Source organism: Squalius cephalus (assembly GCF_949319135.1).
Source record: "Squalius cephalus genome assembly, chromosome: 14".
NCBI lineage: Eukaryota > Metazoa > Chordata > Actinopteri > Cypriniformes > Leuciscidae > Squalius > Squalius cephalus.
In genome coordinates, this window is record NC_137135.1 from 7891907 (window position 1) to 7904939 (window position 13033).

General features: G+C 39.4%; 1 protein-coding gene across 1 annotated transcript in view; it reads left to right on the plus strand.

Moving 5' to 3' along the window:
* Nucleotides 1–5713: 5713 nt before the first annotated feature.
* Nucleotides 5714–13033, plus strand: part of frmpd3 (FERM and PDZ domain containing 3) — a 184169-nt gene continuing 176849 nt past the window's right edge. Inside the window, exon 1 of the mRNA XM_079892511.1 lies at nucleotides 5714–6080. The gene's annotated coding sequence lies outside the window, so the exon portion shown is untranslated. The remainder of the gene's footprint in view (nucleotides 6081–13033) is intronic.

Below are 13033 nucleotides of genomic sequence, written 5' to 3' on the forward strand. Positions count from 1 at the left end.
ACTTATGTTTCTGTTACATATCATGGCTATCTGCTCTGTGAGCTTTGACTGGCTGTGATCAGCAGGCTATTTTTAGCACTATTCCCATGACAATAGAAAGGAAGTCCTTGACGCAAAGCTCTGATGCAGCCAGTATTTGCTTGTGATATGGTGAAAAGTGACTAAACCAATCAATCAATTATTTAATCAGTCACTTGCAGAGGTAGGAAATTTAACAAATATTAACAGAGATTCACATTTCCCCCACCAGAGGTCCCAGGTATCAGGCAATTGTCCATCTGTTTCCATAGTTACAGGCACACAGTGGTGGAATCAGCATGCATTGCCATGAGATTACACCCAAGTGGCAATAGCTGAATGGATTTGAAGGTGCTGGAAAAACCATATAACACATGCCTGACAGTGGTCAGTGGTATCCAGATGGGTGAATGCCCTGTGGAGCATACAGATCGGGGTCTTATACACACCTGGAATGCAAACTGCAGTACATCCAGATGGGCTGTGACCAAGAGTTGGAACAATATAAATAAAGCCTTTTAAAGGTCCACATGATGGGAGAGAGCAACTGGTTTGTAACCCTGCTGTAACATCAGAACTTTGGCACTGGAATATTGCAGGATGTCTTCCAGAGCTCTGACACCTTCATCAGAGATTCTGAAACGTACCACATCTGGCTTTCTGACTGCACAATTTGGTCTTTTCCGCTGAAGCTTGGGAAAAGGAGCAGTGTAGAGGACAGAGGTAATGTGCTAGTTCAGGTGGCGCCTACAAGTGAAATGAAAAGGCAGTGAGAAGGTAGATGAGAGAAAGGGCACAGGCCTCCAGACTCCAGGGCTAGCTCATCATGAACTTCATTTCCCATAACTCATTGCCTGGATTCATTATGTCATCATGTTGTGATTATGTTCAGCTGTGTCTCATTGTCTTGTTAAACTCTGCCTATGTAAGCCCTGTATTTTCATTAATTATTTGCGAATAATGTATTATTATTATTAATTTTATTTAGTTATTTAATTTATTTATTTAGTTATGTGTAGCGGGTAATGTAGGCTATTCTAACCCACACTCCATTTCAGAAGGTGGCGTTAATGCACACTAAAAAGTTGTTAAAAAGTTTGCCAAACGCCATTAAAAGTCAGAAGAATATGAAGAATTCTTTGCGAAGTGTCACACTGCATTTCTGAGCGCTTTCTCTTGTTTCCTGTGTCATAGTTTTTGATCTTATCCCTGTATTCTCAATCGGCCCTGATATGACCATGGAGGTTATCCCAGAACTTCCTGTTTGCCCAGATACGACCACGGATGTCGACCCTGAACTTCCTGTTTGCTCAGATATGACCATGGAGGTCACCTATGAACTCTAAATCGTCATGACCACTGAGGTCAATCTGGAAAGCCCTGCCTGCCCTGTTATGGCCAAGGAGGCCATTACTGAAATCTCCACCTGTTTAACACGGCCCTAGAATCCAACCCTATCCTCTCTATGTTCTTTCTTCCAGTTCCGCCTGATCAGCCGTGGTGGTCCTCAGCAACGCCTGGGTGGTCTTCAGTCACACCAGTTCATGGTGGTCACCAGTCCCTTTTGCCCTGCTGTGGTTGTTTTCTACTCCGCCATGGGGATCATCAGTCCCGTCTACTCTGCTGTAAAGGGTCTTCTGCTCCACCGTGGAAATCGGCAGTCCTGTCTACTTTGCCGTGGTGGTCTTCAGCTCAATTGAGATGTTCTTCAGTCCCATCAGCTCTGCCCTGGCCACCTGCTCTGCCAGCTCCACCTTGGTTCCCTGATCCACCTCAGTCTACAGTCTTGCCTCCACTCTATGGACCTGGCCTGCCTCCACACCGCCTCCCTCCTGGATTTCTGTCACTGTTTGAGGAGCGTCTAGAATACGCTCCTTAAGGGGGGTGGCTATGTCACATATTGCCCCAGATGGAGTGCCCATAATCTCCACTAGGGGGGCGCTTCTCCCGACTCATGGGAAATTAAGTTCATGATGAGCTAGCCCAGAACTCATTACCTGGACTCATTATGTTGTGATTACGTTCAGCTGTGTCTCATTATCTTGTTAAACTCTGCCTAAAGCCCTGTATTTTCACTCATTCTTTGCGAAGTCTTGCAAGTGCCACACTGCATTTCTGAGCGCTCTCTCTGGTTTCCTGTATTATGGATTTTGATCTTCTGTCTAGTTTTCTGGATTTTCCTGTTTGCCTGAATTTTCTGCCATGTTATCTGGATTGTTCGCCATATGATTTGGCTTTGATTATTTGCCTGTCTTTTGGATTATGATTCTGGATTTCCTCAATAAACGGCTGCATTTGGATCCTCAACCTGTGTCTCTGAGCATTTCAAGACAGGTACCAGGCTGTGATAGGCTATGGCAGGGATCTGCAACCTGTGGCACCATTGTTGCAAAACATTTTGAAAAAAATTTAAATGGAGGTGGAGAGGGTGTGTCTTGAGCCCCTGCCCCTGCCCCTTTAATCGTGAAATCGAAAGTGCCCTTTTCGATCGTATTGCGGTGCTCCGAGGATGCAGATGAGAGTATCAGGACTAATGATTAACTGAACAAGGCACAGGTGCACAGCTCAATTGGAAATCATAGAAACAAACTAGGGAGTAATGAGTAACCAAGGAAACTAAAAAGAGTGGAAAAACAGGAACTGAACACTAGGGAACAATACAAAACAAACTGAAAGTCCATAAAAACAGAACTTAAACCTGACAGTAACATTAATTGAATTAATTATATAAATATAAAGTCTGACACACTACATGTTTCAGAGGTACTATGTTCCTTTACTCGCGTGAACAGATCAGGTGTTTTTAGTGTCTCAGATTGGCTTGTTCGTAGTATATGCTGCTCCACACAAACTCCATCTCTGCAAGAGCTGTGAGTTTGGGTCACTTAATGCCAATTTGAAAATGCCCAACCATATTCCAAATTTATATTGTGAATAACTTATAAATCTGTCAACTAAATAGAATTTTGTATGTCTTCCTGCTGTTTTTCACCAAAATAAAATGGTTTAACATTTGAATGCTAAGCAGTGTTAATTTCGTTGACAAATAATTTGTCATATTTTTCAGCAACAAGAATTTTCTAGTGAAAAAAATGAGACGATAACTAAATAAAAACCAGTTTGTGATGACAAAAACTATAACAAAAAAATTCGAATGACCTTTTCGTCAACGAATAAGTATGACATGAAAATGTTGGGGAGGGACGATTACATTTATTGTAGACTTATTCAACTAAAACTAGACTAAAACTAAAACAATTCAGATGACTGAACTAAATGCCTTTTTTTAGTCCAGAGACTGTGACTAAAACTAAATAAAAATGTGCTGTCAAAATGAACACTTATGCAAAGACATTTTAGTAATGCAATTAGTATTATTAAATACTTAAATACTAAATAATTGATTTATATGTATAATTTAAGAATAATAAAAATTGCTACTACTAAAAATTATTGTTTTTATTTTTAAAAAGTGATTATTATATAGTCAATTTGAATGGGTTCCATAAAAACAGTGTCAAATGTGGCCTGAGACAATATGATAGTTTTATTTTTTTGTTTTATTTTATTGTGCAGACCTACATTCAAAGCATAAACCTGGAGCTCTTAAATTGCACTTGCAATCATAAGTTTTATCATAAAAAGCTAAATTAGATTTATCCCAGGTTGTAGGCCTATTAGTAGTAAGTGCCTGTTTTTTAGTAAAATAAATGGCCAGTTTAAACAAAAAAAGCCTGGTAAATTTATTGAATTTTTTCACCTACTTGACCCTACTGATTCAAAGCTACAGAGAGTATTTTGACTCTTGACCTGATAACAAACACCCAGTAGTTCACATATCCTGACTACTGGCTTTTGAGCTGACGTGAGGTGTTAGCATGAGGCAATTGTTTGACATGGCAACAGACAACAAAGGCGAGAATACATGTCAATTTGGCAGCTTATGGGACAAATATTTAGAGTGTAATATGTTCCTATCCTTGCCAACACTCGATGAAGAAGAAAATGGCGAGTTCTTTAGTTTGTGTCTAATGAAAAGGTTAGTTGGAACCCTGGCCTAGCAAATTTGTATTCAGTCCGTGTCATTTCATGAATATATAATGATCAATATCAAGATCCTTACAACTGGTGGAGAATGCTGCCTAATGAAGCTCTGATGAGAGAACAAGTAATTGGTAAACTTTCACTAATTCATTATCACTGTATTCAAGGTCCTCTATCAAGTTAATTTCAGGTGTGCAATGACCATGTACAATGATTTAAAATTATGTTTGTCACTAGCATTTCAATGACTAAGTGGAATGATAAGCAGTACTGTCCTTGGAAAGAAGATTATTTTTCACATCAAGTCACGTTTAGAAGGTAACAACCATCATTAGTCAAATCTGAAAAGCCAAATTAAAACAACTGATGCAGAACCTTCAATTCCCCATGTTTAGTCAGTTTTAAACACACAGGCATGTCGACACCAATAGCCTGTGTAAATCAAAACTGCTCTGTAATTATTACACTGGCCCAACTGGAGGGGCTGGTTGACAAGGGAAAGGAAAGTTGTACATGATACATGATAAGTATCACTGTATCACTTATCACTGTACATGATAAGCCTCTGACGAGCCACCACTGGTTTATAGTATTACAGTACGATTTGGTGCCATTTTATTTACCACAATAAGTGCATTAACCAGCATACTTTTTCTTTTTTGCCATAGCCATGCTCTTCTGTTTAGGAGAAAATGAAACTTTTGAAACTGACGCAAAACGTGCAAGAAGCAACTTAATAAGATTTTGCAAAAAATGTGCTACAGACACAGCAAAGTTGGGATATAAGCTTATAACAAGTGATTTGGAAAAACATACGTCAACAATGAGATACACTAAAGTGCCACTGAGGCTGAACTTGAACTTCAGCTTCCATGTCCCAGTCAAAAAGCTGCCTCAAAAGTGGTTGCTGGAAGTGTTTTTGGAGAGTTGTAAACCTCCATAACTGACTGCTATTAACAATCCAATCAAATCTTGATGTATAAAAATCAGTCTCCGCCTCATTCAGTACCTGTTTGACTCATAAAATGGCTTGCAAATGCCTTTTCATGTTGGCTTCAAGGTCCCAGCCAAATAGGAAACACCAGATCGCCTCGCTCAGAAAGTATCTTTACTCCACTATCCTGCACTGGCTTAAGTATTTAAAGATGCTACTTTGCTGGGTTATTTGATTAACAACCTAGTGTTCCTTCTGTGCTCTCCCAGAAGGTTTTCAAAGAGCAGCACGCAGGATAGATCACATCAATACCATATTCCCTGCGGAAGTATTTAATGTAAATTTTCTCCCGGGAGACACATACAGCCTCTTTGCCTCAGTGCATTCCCTGTGTGCGTGCCCGTGTACGTGATTGATCGTCCAGTCTTGGCACGTTTATGCGTTTTATTAGTACAAGCAGTGTCACGGCACAAGGACAGACAGGGAAACCCAGCATGCAGTGTTATCAAAGCAACATTACCCATAATCACATATGTCCAGAGAGCATCTCTTGGGATGTGCACACACATGTTCTAATGTGGACTAGACTGACATGTTCTGTAGTCTCTCCACAGACCCCCCTCTTCTCTCCCTTCCTGATTTATGCCAATAAACGAAGCATATCTCTCCTGCACCCTCCCTCTCTCTCTCTCTCTCTGCCTCCCTTTCTCTCTCCTCTCCTGTGTTTATGCTCTATACCTCCCTGCATCTCAGTCACACTCGCCGGATCTCACAAAAGGAAGGGAAATGCATGCAACCCCTGCAAGGTGGAGAATACCGGGGAAAGTTCCATCCAGCAGTCACTAAGAGCAAACGCACACGGCAGGGATCCGCCAGAGATGTGAGAGGTCCGAGCTGCCGCCCATCCCCCTGTCTGCTCGAGAAGACACCGGGGCCAGCTGCAATGACCTGGGTGAATGGGAAAGAGCTCTCTGTGAACCTCCACCTGTGCAGCTGCCAGCAAGCACTCAAGCTGCCCAAATAGGAGGGCATGACTGGTCGGGCTGAAACCGGCTGCTGCATGCAAACGCTCCTTCAGACATAGGTAAGGTTCAACCTGCCATCTAATTCATCAGATTTAAGGATCAATAAAATCCTCCGTAGGGGAGGAAGGGCTATGCGAGCTGACGTTCTTGTTTGGTTCTCGTTCTCGTTCTCGGAGAAACTGTATATAACGTTGTGAGATTGGCATGTTTGAGCGAGAGCGTGGTTCGAAGGAAGTTTGGAAATACAAAAGAGATGCGTGTAAGAGAAGCAAAACTCATGCCTTGGAGATGCTGGGAAAGATCCTCATTAAAATTCTGTATGTGTGTGGCAAAGCAGACAGTAAAATGAAAAAAGGAACTATGCCTCAAGCAATCATATCTACTTTATTCTCAACTGAACAGTGATGCGAGCCACAGTCATCTTCTTGCATAATCTTAATTAAAACTCATGTAGCTCGTCAATGAAATATGAATGTTAACAACAACATCATCTGGTGGCTTTGACAAGTGGACTCAACCTTTCACTTGAGCTTGCTTTGCATTTTTACAGAACTGGAATATTCAGCTAGCAAGCATTAAATGCACTATTGACTGAGGAAATGCTTAATTTGCAATGGGCTGGGGTTCTGTGAAACCCTTGTGGTGGGGCTGTAGGGTCTCTCAGCTGCAGGTTTAGTGCCGGTGAAAGATTTACACATGTGCATATTGTACCTTAGTTCACAATTTCAATGCAGGCAATCTGTGCTAATGAGCTAAATAACCATATTCAGTACACAAAATCAGCTGTGTTTACATTTGCATGTTTTTTTTTTTTTTTTTTTTCTTGCATCATTGTGAATAATAATGATGCTTGATTTTTAAAGATGCATTTCTGGCAATCCTTCAGGAAATTTTTGTCTGTAACTGGATGCGCTTCTGTATTTTATTGTAGGGAAAATGATGTTGCCTGGCATAGATTAATGATGTGTTTAGTAAAGAGTGGAAATTTAATTTTGTGCACGTTGAGAATGGATAGGAAGGTATGACTAAGTGATTTCAGCCTTCTTTTTCCTTTACTTTAGCCAATAAATGTGGGATTTGATTGGGGACTTAACAGCTTTGAAAACTGCACCATCATGTCCTCTATATTCAGTGACTAATTTGCTCTCAGGCTTGCTGTTCTGGTCCACGTTTACTCACATGTCAAATGCAATCTAATTTGAAATGATTAAACGTGTCATATGGTCTCCTGAGGACTACACAGTTATATGATCTTCAGTGTCTTGTTAACGCAATGGTTGGCCATCGATCCCGAGTCGGACACAGCAGCTCATATGCATGTAAATGTGGACTCCAAGCCAGTGCAATCTGTCGCTTTTCAGTTATAGCACAACTCGATAAAAGTTTATGACAGTATGAGGAAGCACCATAGTGCATTTCCAAGATTAAACCTGCATAGAAATGTTGCATTTAGAGGTGATTGGGTCTGGCAGAGATTAGGTGTCCGCCATTGTTGAGCGCAACATACTGTACATCACACTGCTGAACAGGGTATGGCCATGTCACCGGCTTTAAGGGCACAGATAGTTGATGGAAAATGTACGATGACAGCATGAAGGTACAATTATGGGATCCAGTGATAATAGCATGGCAGTTTGATATATACCATGGTACTGAATGATGGCCATTTTCATGTACCCTGACATGTACATAGTACTCTGCAATACTTTAGACAATACCAAATAACCATGGTAGTTTTTTGAAATCTTTTTAAATTTGAAGATCAAGGTAAATTGTTAAATTTGTCTTTCGGGAAACATGCATCTTCTGTTGCTTCCGAAGGGCAGTACTAAATGTGATATTAAAACAAAATAAGACAAATTGGACATCTTCATCCTGGCAATATCTGAAATCCTTGTCCTTGTGGGGACTTTTTTTGGTCCCCATGAGGAAAACAGCTTGTAAATCATACTAAGTTATGTTTTTTGAAAATGTAAAAATGCAAAAAGTTTTCTGTGATGGGTAGGTTTAGGGTTAAGAGAAAGAATACAGTTTTTTTCAGTATAAAAATAATTATGCTGGTGGAAACTCAACGTGTGTGTGTGTGTGTGTGTGTGTTGCATCCTGGTTTAACATCTAATAATAGTAATTAAAAATAATTTAGTAAATTAACAAAAGATTTTGTTTAGTTTGATTAGCCTATATTTTCATGTTGTGAAACCTAGATTAATTCACATTCACTAACTGATATTTTTGTATATTTTATGTTTGACTTTTTTCCCCTTTTCTGCATTCCTCTCAAGCTTTCCATGCAGCAGTGTGTTTCCTGTTGCTATGTAAATAGGTTTTAATTTGTCATATTCCTCATAATTATCTCTTCATTATTAGTCCAGAAATATACTGCACTAACTTTCACCAGCAGGGGATCGTATTGTCTTGCGAACGTAATGCTTCACTGTGCACTCTGATGAACTATTCACAAACTCAGGATCAAGTCCTGATTTGACAGAGGAAGTTTAGTCTGAGTTTAGTGGTACCTCTTAAACCTGGTGGCATTTGTCTGGTTTTGTCAGCTTGAATCTTATAAGGCCTCAGATCACTTGTCAGGGTTTATGTTGCATTAATGATTGTACATTAGTCTTTACTCACGTTTCATGATGACAGGATGACTGTAAGACTTTGCATTTGACTCCTTCAGAAGAAGGGTCCCGCTGGCTTGGCAGTCTGGACACGTTCTGAGTCTTTATTGGGTTCTGCATGACACAAGGGAGGTCAGAGGCTGGGTTAAAATTAGAAACATGACTCAAGCTTTTCAGCTGTAGGTGTTGAAGAAGTCAAAGGACAGATGATAATAGATCAATGGGGATGTTCTAGACAAACAGGCCTTTGGTGACTATAAGACATGTCTTTGAATATAGAATTGAATTATCCAATTTGACTTTGGTGAAAATGTTTTATATGACTTTTTCAGTCCCATTAAAACTACTTTAATTATTGTAACCCAATGCTTCTTCTGCGATATTAAATCATTTATTTGATTTTGATAAAAAGCTAATTTAGATGGTATCATATGAAGTACCAGTGTTGTAGTCGAGACCAGCTAATTAGAAGTCTGAGTCGAGACCAAGTCAAGACTTCTTTCTTCTGCGGAAAAAAGCCGCATCCTGTGTTTTTGCCCAGCAAGCAATTTTGCTTTTAAAATATGTCTAATAGCTGTCCAAACATAGCCCTGACGTCCAGGCTAAAACAAGGCAAAATTTGGGCTGTCAGTCAAAATGTAATAGACGTCTAAAGATGTCCCAAGGATAGACGCACAGGCTACGCATATAACATGTCAAAGAAATTAAACCAAACGCCTTGTAATCACTGTTGATTTTACTTACATAATGGAATATCATACATCTCCCAAGTTATTTTGGCAAAAATGACATGTAACCAAATTCAAGGTTATTTTGGCTAGAAGTGGGTTACTCATAGCCAGACTATATGGGGTCTATAGTTAACCTAGAAGGTCAAATGACGGCTATTGCTTGCTGGGTGGTTTTGAGTCAGTGTCCAACGAATCTTCACAGTGCACACACAGTGTGCTCCGATCCAGAGACACAATAACACAGAGTGGACAATATGCGCGAGTCTGCACAGACCATAAAACAAAGTTTTATAGTCAAGCCGGGTCCACATGCTCCCCAGTGAAAATTTGTTCTTGGACTCAGACTTGAATAGGACTTGGGACTGAGTCAGGTCTTGAGTACTAGCTACAACACTGTAAAGTACATAAAAAAAAATTTGTAATACTGTTAAAAAAAAAGAGCTTAAATCAGGAAAATGTGATCCACTTTAAAAAAGGTCAAAGCTAACATTTTAGGGGGGAAAAAATCTAATTTTCTTGACAGAGTAGAGCATGCATAACTAAACAAAATGGAACAGGCATATCAATAGGTTGGTGTGTCATATAATGTTGATTGCAGACTGAAGTTAATGCAAATGCAGTAGACTCAGCTGAAAGCTGCAGTGCAGTGACACACAGAGAGCTGTTATACAAAGCACACCCACTCTAGTGAACACTCACCAATTACACTCGATGGCATTTGAGATTAGCAATAAAAATTATGTGGTTTTTCAGGATTTGTGACATTGCCTCGCCATTAGACTTCATGCCATCACTGCTAATAAGACTTAAAACGAACCCATGCGTTATATTTCGCACAAAGAAAATGAAGTCTATTTTTAGGACCATTAAGTATTCCTTATTTTTTTAATGACAGTTAAAGTTATATTATGTAACTTTTTTGTTCAAAAGAACAATTTATATAATGAGCGAGTACATCAGGAATCCAGATTTCAAACTGTGTTTTTGTCTTATCCTGAAAGTGAAAAATGAAAGTGACACGTGAAGGCTGAAAATGGTAAACCTATACTTGTCTTCTGCATTTAACCCTTACAAATTAGTGCACACACATTAGGAGCAGTGAGTAGTGAACACACACACACTGCAAACTGTGGACACACACACACACACTGCAGCGCCTGGGGAGCGATTGGGGGTTTGGTGTCTTGCTCAAGGGCACCTCAGTCATTTCCTACCGGTATTGAGAATGGAACCGGCAACCTTTGGGTTACCAGTCTTACTCTCTAACAAGTGAAGTGAAGCCAAAACGTTTTGATCGCCCCCAAACCCTAACCCCAGACCATGATTGATTGCCCCCAAATCACTAGGCCTACAATCACTACACTCTCAGAGAAAAAAGTTACAAAAGCGGTCACTGGGGCAATGCCCTTTCAAAAGGTACACCTTTGTAAATAAAGAGTGCATATAAGTACCTCAAAGGTACATCTTGGTACCAAAGGTGTACATATTAGAGTATCTAAATGGTACATATTACAACCTTTTGAAAGGATTTCAGTGCAGTGACAGCTTTTGTACTATTTTCCATTATAGTGTACAGTGCGGGACGACCTTTTTTTTTTTTTTTCACATTACAGTAATGTGATGTAATGTGAATATGTTTTTGGATTTCATGTTATTCACATAATCACTTTCCAAAGGCACTTTTTGAGTCTCGTTCATGTATTATGTTTAAACGCAAAGTAACATTTTTGGTGAAAGAGATCGGTGTCCGAATTTGTGTTCAATTATAATCAGCAGGGCTGCGTTCTCCGAAACTACCTTAACGCTACGTCGTTCTTAAGTTGTACCTTAAGAAGTACCTTATCGTTAATACGTGTTTTCCGAAACCTTCTTAGTTAAGTATACCTTCTGTAAGTCATACGTTCGTAAGGTTGGTCTGGAGCGCTCTTAGCTATACCTTATCGCTGCTGACGGTTCATACCGCTAGTGGCCACCACTACGCAAAAAGCTTTTTTACATCGCAGTTTAATTACACATAGAAAATTTTATATGAACATTTAATATAAAATCTGATTTAGTATTAAAATTACATTTTTACTTTACTTTAAAATTTTACACATAAAATACTTAAGTTGTTATAGCCTACACCCAGTGTATAAAAGTGTTTTCATTAATAAAGTTTCCATACACTAATGGTTGTTAGCTTTTTTAATTACTATCCTAAGGCACATCAGCTGGCGAACCATTTGACAGAAAAGGCTTAGGAGTCTATATAAAGAAAGATGAGTTTACACAAACTTTATAGCTATGGCAGCGAGACAGCGAGTACTTGTTTTAAATCAAAGACGGCGCCGTCCGTGGAGCCAGTTAGTGTATGTCAACTACATGGCTGGTGGATAATCAGCATACGTTGTGGAGAACATTAACACACTTATGGCCGTGAGGGTTTGGGATTGCACACTTGCTAAATTATAAACACATACTCATATTTATTTCTGCATGTACATATTTCAATGAGCCCGATAAATGCAGTTTGTACTATTTCTAAAACGCTTCTTTATAAAGAACATTGTTTTCTCAATACTTTACCTATACCGCTGTGAAGGAAAGAGCGCACAATCGATCATCGAGGCATCGATATCAACCTATTCAGCACCTCCACCATGGACAGCACCTGCTAAGGTCGAACTTAAGAAGGTTTACCTTAAGCAACATCCTAAGGTATAGTTCGGAGAACACACGTAGGAAATGTATACCTGTAGTTAAGGTGTACCTTTTGAGTCTTCGTAGCGCGCTAAGAGACAACGTTATCGGAGAACGCAGCCCAGGTCTATAGAAACTTGTTTCTCCCACAAAATAATACATTTAGAAAGATAATTCTGACTTTTTTTTCTCAGAATTGTGAGATATAAACTTGCAATTGAGAGTTATAAAGTCCAAAAAAAGACTGAATTTTTTTCTTCAGAATTGCGAGTTTATATCTCACAATTCTGACTTTATAACTCGCAATTCTAAGGGAAAAAAGTCCGAAATTCGAGTTTATATCTCGCAATTACAACGTTATATCACGCAATTCTGGTGTGAACTCACAATTGCAAGAAAAAAAGACAGAATTGTGAGATAAAAAGTCACAATCGCCTTTTTATTTGTTATTCTGTGGTGGAAACAAGCTTCCATAGCAGGTCAGGGAATTGTCCAAAGCTGCTGGTTTTGGTTGGTTCATTATGTATGTGCCAATCATCTACAAACTCAATTAATGGCAAAGCAAAGCCTCTGGCTACCACCACATCACAGTGTATGCAAAGTCTCAACTACTTTTTTTTTTTTTTTTTTTTGAGTGATCTCCATTTAGTTCCCATGGAAACCTTTTGTAACTCAAAGCACGATAGCTGCAAACAAAGATACTGTGCATAGACTGAGAGAAAGAGAGGGAACTGTGGATGAGAGTCCACCTACTCAGAGCTGGAACAGAACAGCTCTTACTGTGGTCAAAGAGCAGCCACTCACAGCACTGCCACATCAACACTCCCAAACTCTTACTGCTAAAAATACAGCACTGGAATATCTGCAACTGGATGAGCTCATTCACACGCTAGATTAAAGACAACACCAAACTTGATTGTATTTACAGGGTTTTTTATTTATTTATTTTTTTACAAATGTCCGTTGTCTCACTGTGCATGA